Here is a 9,203-nt window from a genome sequence, read left to right as displayed (position 1 = left end):
GACTACAAACATTAGAGTTTAAATATAATGAATTTCAAGATAAGAAAGCTGACTAAACTAAGAATTCTAACAATTCTTTTAGGCGTAATTAATAACACATTAATTCCCCTGCAAAGGCGCCAACATTTGATCCTGCCCAACTATGCCTCCTAAGAGTTCTAGCAGTCATTGCAAATATAATTCGGTTTACGAGTCCGGATTCGAATCCCATATGGAATTAACCTACTAATTACAACCACTAGTTTCGCACGAATTCAAGTAATCAACTTTCAGAAATATTAAACAACGATTTGAATGTTTACTAACTAATATCAAAGTAATTAAAATGTAATAATTTATAACTAACGTAGAAAACGCCGTGGACATGATTTGGAAAAGTCTAGGGTTATGATTTCCCCTATTGTCCTCTCCGCTACATTTCCTATCAATTTGCCTAAGTATTCTCTACTGATCGTGAGTACTTTAGGTGTCGTAATTCTCTTACAAGTAACTACCACAATTTACTAGATGTATTCTTCCGAACTACACTAGCTGACACTAATTCACCGTTCACTAAGAGCGCACCAAGGTTTCGTTATACCTAATCCCACTTTTAAACCCTCCGTATTGATTCCTCACATACGTTAGGAGTGATGTTGTTCAACAACTACCAAAATATGTATCCTTTTTCAAGCAATATACACTAAATAGGCACAACCAATTGAGAGCTATTCAATCAACCACAATGTAAACGTAGTTGAACAAGTAGAGAAACATCAAACACAAATCTATATTAAAGGTAGTAGAAACTTATCCTCCAATAGGTTCCATCAAACCCTAGATTAGAAAGTTTAGCTACTCATAAATGTATCAACAATCATCATGATGTTCAAAGACATTAAACTACAAAGAAGGAGATAAACAGAGGGAAAACTCGTTTGATTCTCGCTCCACGGTGCTCCGTAGCCTTTTTCTTCTCCAAAATAGTGTCCAACACTTTCTCAACTCATTAAGGGAGTATTTTTCTTTTAGGGCCGAAATCCCTTTTTCTAAATCCGGGTTAGAATCTTTTAACTCGCAACTTTTAATTACTGGGTTATAAACCTCGCGAGGAAAGGCTTATAGCGCGGTCAGCCTGGTTACAAAGCTGGCTTGTAGCACGGTCATGCTGGCTATAGAGCTGGCTTTACTTAGTCTATAGCATGGTAAAGCAGGCTATAGAGCTGACTGTATTTGGTATGTAGCACGATTTGGGTACTTGATGCTTTTGTGCTCTTTTCTTGTATTTTTGTCCTCTTTTTGTGCAACTTTCATCTGACTCTTTCTTCTGGTGCTCCTACACATAAAATAACATAATTTAGCTCAAATGTCGCACAATTAATCAGTAAACCAACAAAATATAGGGCGAGTAATGTATTAAAATTATAGCATTTTGGCCGAACATAAATAATAAAAATAATAATTTCTTAATTTTTTTTATTTAATCATTTTTTAAAATCAAATTCATTGTTTTCACTCGCTTTATACGCGTATATTTCACACATTTCGTCCAACTCAGCAGATTTAATGCCACATAAGCTTGGTCAATGGTAAAAAGCGTTTAAAATATTAGTTTTGGTCGAGTTGAGGTGTTTGGATAAAACTTTGTGGAGTACAGGGGTCGGGATGTCAAACCGGAATAAGTGCGGGTGTCTCCTAGGCTATTCTGCCTATTAGTTAGCATAATTCTTAGATTTAGTCACTCTGAAAGCTAATTTAAGGTATACTTAGTCTCATTCTTAGATATCTACCATAACATCTATTTTAATTTCTTGTGGTTAGACATGGGTTCTTAGTTGGATTATTATTGCAACGACCGTTTTGCTTTTCCTTTAGAGGTGCATGGGTGGTTTATTTAAAAATAAATTTGCGCAAGAGTAATAATTCAAAACATAATTAAACACCATACTTCGAAATGAAAAACTTGACCAGTAAGCTATTGCACCATGGACAACTGCCCTCTTCCTCTAGTGTGGGGCTACAATATTTTATTTATTTCTAAATAAAAGCAACAATTCGTGCGAAAAGTAAAATGTTAATTTCTACATAAAGAACTTGAAGACGATAAAAAAGAAGACAATGATAAAAGGAATCACGGAATAGAAATTTTTGGACCCTGATGTTGAAATTGTCAAAAGTCCCACATCGGTGGATGACAATTTGGAATGGGAATTTCACCCTATAAAATGAGGCCTAATGTTTAGGATTGAAGCACACCTCTTATTTGCCTTTTTTTTATCTTCTTAAGGCATTTGTATCTTCTCTCTTTAGTATTATTTCACTTGTAATTTTGGAGTAGAATAAAATATTGATTGTGTCCGAGGAAGTAGGCATAATTGGCCGAACCTCATAAATTCTGGTGTTCTTTTATTGTTGTCTTATTGTCTTGTTTATTATTTAGTGGTTGTCATAATTTTTGGTATAGTAGTTGTGACTCATTCACACTATATACATTTGGCTTCCGCAATAATTGGTATCAGAGCCAAGGTACCGTCTAAGTATGCTCTGTGGTTGTAGCATAGTCTGATCTTCCACATCAGAAAAGATCTATCTTGGTAACTGAGTCAAGCTTCTGTCTGAGTATGCTCTGTGGTTGCAGCTTAGTCTGATCTTCCACACCAGAAAGGAAATAATCTTGATTTGTGTCATCAGCTATTAAATAATATTTGTGTCAAAATGGAAGACAATAAACAAGAAGAATCTACATCAAATGTCAATAATACGTCATCGTTGGCATCTTCGCTTATGACAAGAATTGTGTCAAATGCGAAATTTGCGGTAGAAATTTTTGACGGGTCAGGACATTTTGGGATATGGCAAGGCGAGGTTCTAGATGTTCTTTTACAACAAGGGCTAGATCTTGCCATTGAAGAAAAGAAGCCAGATGTTATTGGAGAAGAAGATTGGAAAATTATCAATCGTGTTGCTTGCGGTACCATTCGATCCTACCTTGCTAGAGAGCAGAAATATCCATACACAAAGGAACTTCTGCAAGTAAATTATGGAAAGCACTGGAGGATAAATTTTTGCAGAAAAACAGTCAAAATAAATTGTACATGAAGAAGAGACTATTTCGCTTCACCTATGTTCCTGGTACCACAATGAATGAACATATCACCAGTTTCAATAAGTTGGTCACAGATTTGCAAAATATGAATGCAACTTTTGATGATGGTGACTTGGCCTTGATGTTGTTGGGGTCACTTCCTAATGAGTACGAGCACCTTGAAACTACTCTACTCCATGGAAATGATGAAATTTCTCTCAGAGAAGTTTGTTCGGCTTTGTACAGCTATGAACAAAGAAAGGGAGAAAAATAGAAGGGCGGAGAAGGAGAAGCACTAATTGTGAGGGGTCGTCCTCAAAATCAAACGAGGACTAAGAAGGGAAGATCCAAGTCGAGATCTAGACCCAGTAAAGATGAATGTGCCTTTTGTCGAGAAAAGGGGCATTGGAAGAAAGACTGTCCGAAGTTGAAGAATAAGGCCAAACATAACAATGGAAAGGCCATTATGGATTCAAATGTAGCTGATTGTGATGATTCAGACTTCTCATTAGTTACAACAGAGTTATCAACATCATCAGACATATGGTTGATGGACTCGGCTTGTAGCTATCATATGTGTCCCAACAAGGACTGGTTCGTGAATTTTCAAGAAGGAGAATATGGAGTCATCCACATAGTGGATAACAACCCTCTTACCTCATATGGCATTGGTTCAATAAGATTAAGGAGCCATGATGGAATGATCAGAACATTAACAGATGTTTGATATGTACCGGGTTTGAAGAAGAATCTCATCTCTGTGGGAGCCCTAGAATCAAAAGGGTTCAAAATTATTGCAGAAAATGGAGTGATGAGAATATGCTCCGGTGCACTAGTAGTAATGAAGGCCAATCGAAAGAACAATAACATGTACCGCTATTGTGGTAGTACAATTATTGGGACAGCAACAGTGACATCCAGTGATGACAAAGAGGCAGAAGCAACCAGACTATGGCACATGCGCTTGGGACATGCTGGAGGGAAATCCTTGAAAGCTCTATCTAATCAAGGATTGTTAAAAGGTGTAAAGACTTACAACTTGGAGTTTTGCGAGCATTGTGTCAAAGAGAAACAGACAAGGGTTAAATTTGGTACAGCGATCCATAATACTAAAGGCATTTTGGATTATGTACACTCTGATGTTTGGAGTTCTTCTAAAACACCTTCATTGGGTGGGAATCACTATTTTGTAACCTTTGTTGATGATTTTTCCCGAAGAGTGTGGGTGTATACAATGAAGAGGAAAGATGAAGTGTTGGGAATTTTTCTCAAATGGAAGACGATGGTGAAGAATCAAACAGGCAGGAGGATCAAGTGTATTCACACAGACAATGGAGGTGAATACAAAAATGATCATTTCAATAAGGTCTGTGAAAATGATGGCATCGTCCGACACTTCACTGTCAGACATACACCACAACAGAATGGAGTGGCAGAACGTATAAACCGGACTTTACTGGAGAAGGTACGGTGTATGTTGTCCAATGCTGGCTTGGGAAAAGAATTTTGGGCTGAGGTAATTACATATGCATGCCACCTTATTAATCGTCTACCATCTGCTGCTATTTATGGCAAGACACCATTTGAAAAATGGTATGGAAAACCTGCTATAGATTATGACTCTTTGCACGTGTTTGGCTCAATTGCATACTATCATGTGAAAGAGTCAAAATTGGATCTGAGAGCAAAGAAGGCTATATTTATGGGGATTACTTCTGGAGTCAAAGGATACCGCTTATGGTGTCCAGAGACAAGGAATATTATATTCAGCAGAGATGTTACCTTTGATGAATCTGCCATAACAGATAAAGTGACAGTTGAAGATGTCAAACAAACTTGTGGTGCATCAAAGTAGGTGGAGTTTGAGGGAAAATTTATTTTTCCTACACAAGAAGCAGAGGAGGAAACTCATGAAGATTACCCTCTGGAAGAAGAGCCAGTAGAGAGGGAGATTCCAACTCAGGAACCTCGACAACTTGAATCAATAGCAATCAGCAGGCCAAAAAGGACAATAACGAAACCTGTTCGTCTCATAGAGACGGTTGCTTGTGCAACCTCAATTGTAGCTGATGGTGTTCCTACCACTTATAAAGACGCAATCCAAAGTTCAGAAGAAGATAAGTGGAGGATTGCCATGAATGAAGAAATGCAATCCCTTCATCAGAATCATACATGGAAATTGGCCAATCTCCCGAAGGGAAAGAAAGCAATTGGGTGCAAATGGGTATTTGCAAAGAAAGAAGGATTTCCTAACCAAGAAGATGTTCGCTACAAAGCAAGATTGGTAGCCAAAGGATATGCTCAAAAGGAGGGAATTGATTACAATGAAGTATTTTCTCCAGTTGTAAAACATTCCTCCATTAGAATTATGTTGGCTTTGGTAGCACAGTTAGATTTGGAACTAGTTCAGATGGATGTAAAAACTGCGTTTTTACATGGAAACTTGGAGGAGAAAATCTACATGACTCAGCCAGAAGAATTCAAAGTTGCTGGAAAAGAAAATATGGTATGCAAACTTGAAAAATCGTTGTACGGATTGAAACAATCTTCTAGACTATGGTACATTGATTTGACAAGTTTATGTTGCGACAAGGGTACAAGAGAAGCAAATACGATCATTGTGTGTATTTGCACAAACTTAATGATGGTTCCTTTGTATATCTTCTCCTATATGTTGATGATATGTTGATAACTTCCAAGAATTCGGAAGAAATTGATAAGTTGAAGATTCAACTGAAGGAGGAGTTCGAGATGAAGGATCCGGGTGAGGCAAAGAAAATTCTTGGCATGGAGATAATAAGAGATAGACGTTCAAAGAAACTCTGTTTATCTCAGAAAGAATATTTGAAGAGAGTACTACAGCGTTTTGGCATAGATAAGAAGACTAAGCCAATTAGTACCCCACTTGCTCTCCATTTTAAGCTAAGTACTACTATGTCGCCAAAGGATAAAACTGAACATGAGTATATGTCAAAGGTACCATACGCAAATGCTGTTGGTAGCTTGATGTATGCAATGGTTTGTACGAGACCTGAAATTTCACAAGCCGTTGGAGTTATTAGCAGATATATGCATAATCCAGGAAAGGAGCATTGGCAAGCTGTAAAATGGATTCTACGGTATATTCATAGTACTGTAGATGTTGGGTTAGTTTTTGAGCAGGAAGGCAATCGGTCTGTAGTTGGATATTGTGACTCAGATTTTACGAGTGATCTGGACAAACGAAGGTCAACTACTGGTTATGTGTTTACTTTTGCAAAGGCACCAGTTAGTTGGAAGTCTACTTTGCAGTCAACAGTTGCTTTGTCTACAACAGAGGCAGAGTACATGGCTATTACGGAGGCTGTGAAGGAGGCAATTTGGCTTCAGGGGTTGCTAAAGGAGCTTGGTATTGAACAAAAAAATATTACAATTTTTTGTGATAGTCAAAGTGCTATTCAATTAGCGAAGAACCAAGTTTATCATGCAAGGACGAAGCACATTGATGTTCGGTATCATTTCGTACGAGAAATCATAGAAGAAGGTGGAGTCACGGTGAAGAAAATTCATACTACGGAGAACCCTGCTGATATGCTGACAAAAGTGGTGACTGCGGTCAAGTTTCAACATTGTTTGGATTTGATCAACATTGTTGAACACTAAAGATTGAAGATGAAGACACAACCAAAATTTGTTATTGAGAGAAAATTGAAGATGTGAAATTTTGCCAAGGTAGAGATTTGTTGAAATTGTCAAAAGTCCCACATCGGTGGATGACAATTTTGAATGGGAATTTCACCCTATAAAAGAAGGCCTAATATTTAGGATTGAAGCACGCCTCTCATTTACCTTTTTTATCTTCTTAAGGCATTTGTATCTTCTCTCTTTAGTGTTATTTCGCTTGTAATTTTAGAGTGGAATAAAATATTGATTGTGTCCGAGGAAGTAGGCATAATTAGTCGAACCTCGTAAATTCTAGTGTTCTTTTATTGTTGTCTTATTGTCTTGTTTATTATTTAGTGGTTGTCATAATTTTTGGTATAGTAGTTGCGACTCATTCACACTATATACATTTGGCTTCCGCAACACCTGATACCGGAGGATCACCTGCCGAACGTGTCGGTGTCACCTCATCATTTGAATATGAATTATAATTGCTAAATGATGGAGGCGGGATTGGTGGACCCTGACGAATTTGGTTTGGTGATCGGTCATTATAATTATTTCTTCGTTTATTACTTCGATTTGATGCAACGCGGTCTGTAGATGGTTTATTGCTCCTAGGCAAACGTGAAGGATCGTTGAATATCTTTCCTTCATTTCGGATAGATACAGATGGACAGTTCTCCTTCCTATTTTGACGTCGCAAATTGCCTACCCCAGCCATAATTGAAACGCAACCCTGTTTTGTTGAATTATTGGAATCCATCTTTCAGATCTCTACGATTATTTCCTTTTCCGATTTTCCAATCCCTGATAAAACAAATACAACTTCTAAATGAAAATTATAAATAATCAAAATAAAGTGCTGATATTACGTAAAAAGTTTTATTATCAAAATTGCAACACATTTGTGCTCTAAAGTCTTGGAGCGCAAGAAGTTTATATGATTGCCATTTTGGCTCAAATCTTAAAAACACAATCATAACTGAAAATACCTAAAGGGAAATATCTGTAGAGAGAACAAAAGTAGTAACAGTAATAGTAGTAGTGCTGTGTTTACAAACACAAAATCTTTTGCTTTTTCACTGCAAGCTTCTTTTTAATAAGAACGAAGCTTCTAGGAAAAAGAAATCTAGCCTGCTTTTACAGACAAAAACTAGCAGAAAAATTTGACGACCGAAAGAGTAAAATAGGAAAAACCAAACCCAAACTAATTACCTTCTTAGTACGAGTAGATAAAATTACACACAGAAAGGACTTGAGGCTTGTCATTTATTGTTCACCCGAAAAATGGATAGAGTTTAATTTATACGTAGTTCTAAGGATACGTGGTATAACTTGACACAAATCGAAAAAATATGTAGAAATATATAGGATATTGACTGTAAACAGAATGAAATACCAACCAAATTGGGTGGAGAAAGATTTATAAACAAACAAGATGGATCACTGTACAAAGTCCACAAAGGATAACCTCTACTGTATTCTCTGTGAATATCGATAATCTTTTCAATATGGGAGTGTGTAGATGCCTTAATGTCTGCCCTTTACATAAATGATAGCCATTCTTCTTATAGTGGAAAAAACCCTACTTTAGATATAAAAAATATATAGTGGGGATCCCATAATAGATTAGTTAATTGGCTTTTCCTTAATTTCCGTCGAGATTCTCTCCCTTAGTGCGGCGATAACGGCTCTTGTCCCTTAGCTCGATCTTGATCGGACTTGGTATTGATCGATCTCCAGATTTAGAGCTCGATATTGACTCGGGGCCCGGTATTGACTCGGACTCGGTATTGGTCGGTCTCTGGCTCTTGAGCTTGATAACACCACTTCATAGCATAGTTCGATTTGGACCCGAGCTCGATAACCTGACTTCAGATCTCATCTCGATATTATGAAGACCACCTCGGTCCATTATGTTCTAATCTTGACTAATCATACGAAGGTCGAAATAGGTTTTGACCGTATATAGATAGTCCCTTCATTTCTCGGGAAGGATGTGGCGAGAAACGATATGATTTTCCAATGGCATGACTAGATAAATACTGACGTTTGCATCGAGCCCGACCATGACATACATGATAGATGTCCCGTCGGTTCAGTTACCAACGAATTAAATGCGTGTCAGACGATGGTCGGCCACTGCTGGTTTTGAACCGTCATAGCTAAATCTATAAATAGCCCCTCTTCACCATTTTTTACTTTCAGATCTCCAATCACCAAATCTTCTAAGTTCTTTTTTGTATCTTCTGAGTTCTTCAACTGCAAATCTGTGATTTTCATTGCAAAATCTCTCTTTAGGACACCAAATCTTGTCATCTCCCTCTATTTTCAATCTTCAAACCCAAATGGCAAAAAGGTCAAAAACCATTCCTAAAAAAGAAAATACTTCTTCTTCGCGGCCTGCCAGCGACAAAACACCGATGGAGCCACGAACTGAGGAGTGCATTCCCGTGGTGTGTGTTCTCACTTCTGATTTTAAGACCGATAAAGC

General features: G+C 37.5%; 1 long non-coding RNA gene across 1 annotated transcript; it reads right to left on the bottom strand.

The window, feature by feature from the left end:
* Positions 1 to 1,045: 1,045 nt before the first annotated feature.
* LOC108946041 (uncharacterized) lies at positions 1,046 to 7,992 on the bottom strand. The gene is made up of 4 exons (XR_011411733.1): positions 7,925 to 7,992; positions 7,133 to 7,516; positions 1,928 to 2,134; positions 1,046 to 1,315 (listed from the first exon to the last, which is right to left on the bottom strand). It is a non-coding gene; the product is annotated as an uncharacterized lncRNA (long non-coding RNA).
* Between the last annotated feature and the right edge of the window lie 1,211 nt (positions 7,993 to 9,203).

Source organism: Nicotiana tomentosiformis, chromosome 10, assembly GCF_000390325.3.
Source record: "Nicotiana tomentosiformis chromosome 10, ASM39032v3, whole genome shotgun sequence".
NCBI lineage: Eukaryota > Viridiplantae > Streptophyta > Magnoliopsida > Solanales > Solanaceae > Nicotiana > Nicotiana tomentosiformis.
The sequence above is the reverse complement of the archived record's forward strand: the minus strand, read 5'-3'. Positions and strand labels throughout refer to the sequence as shown.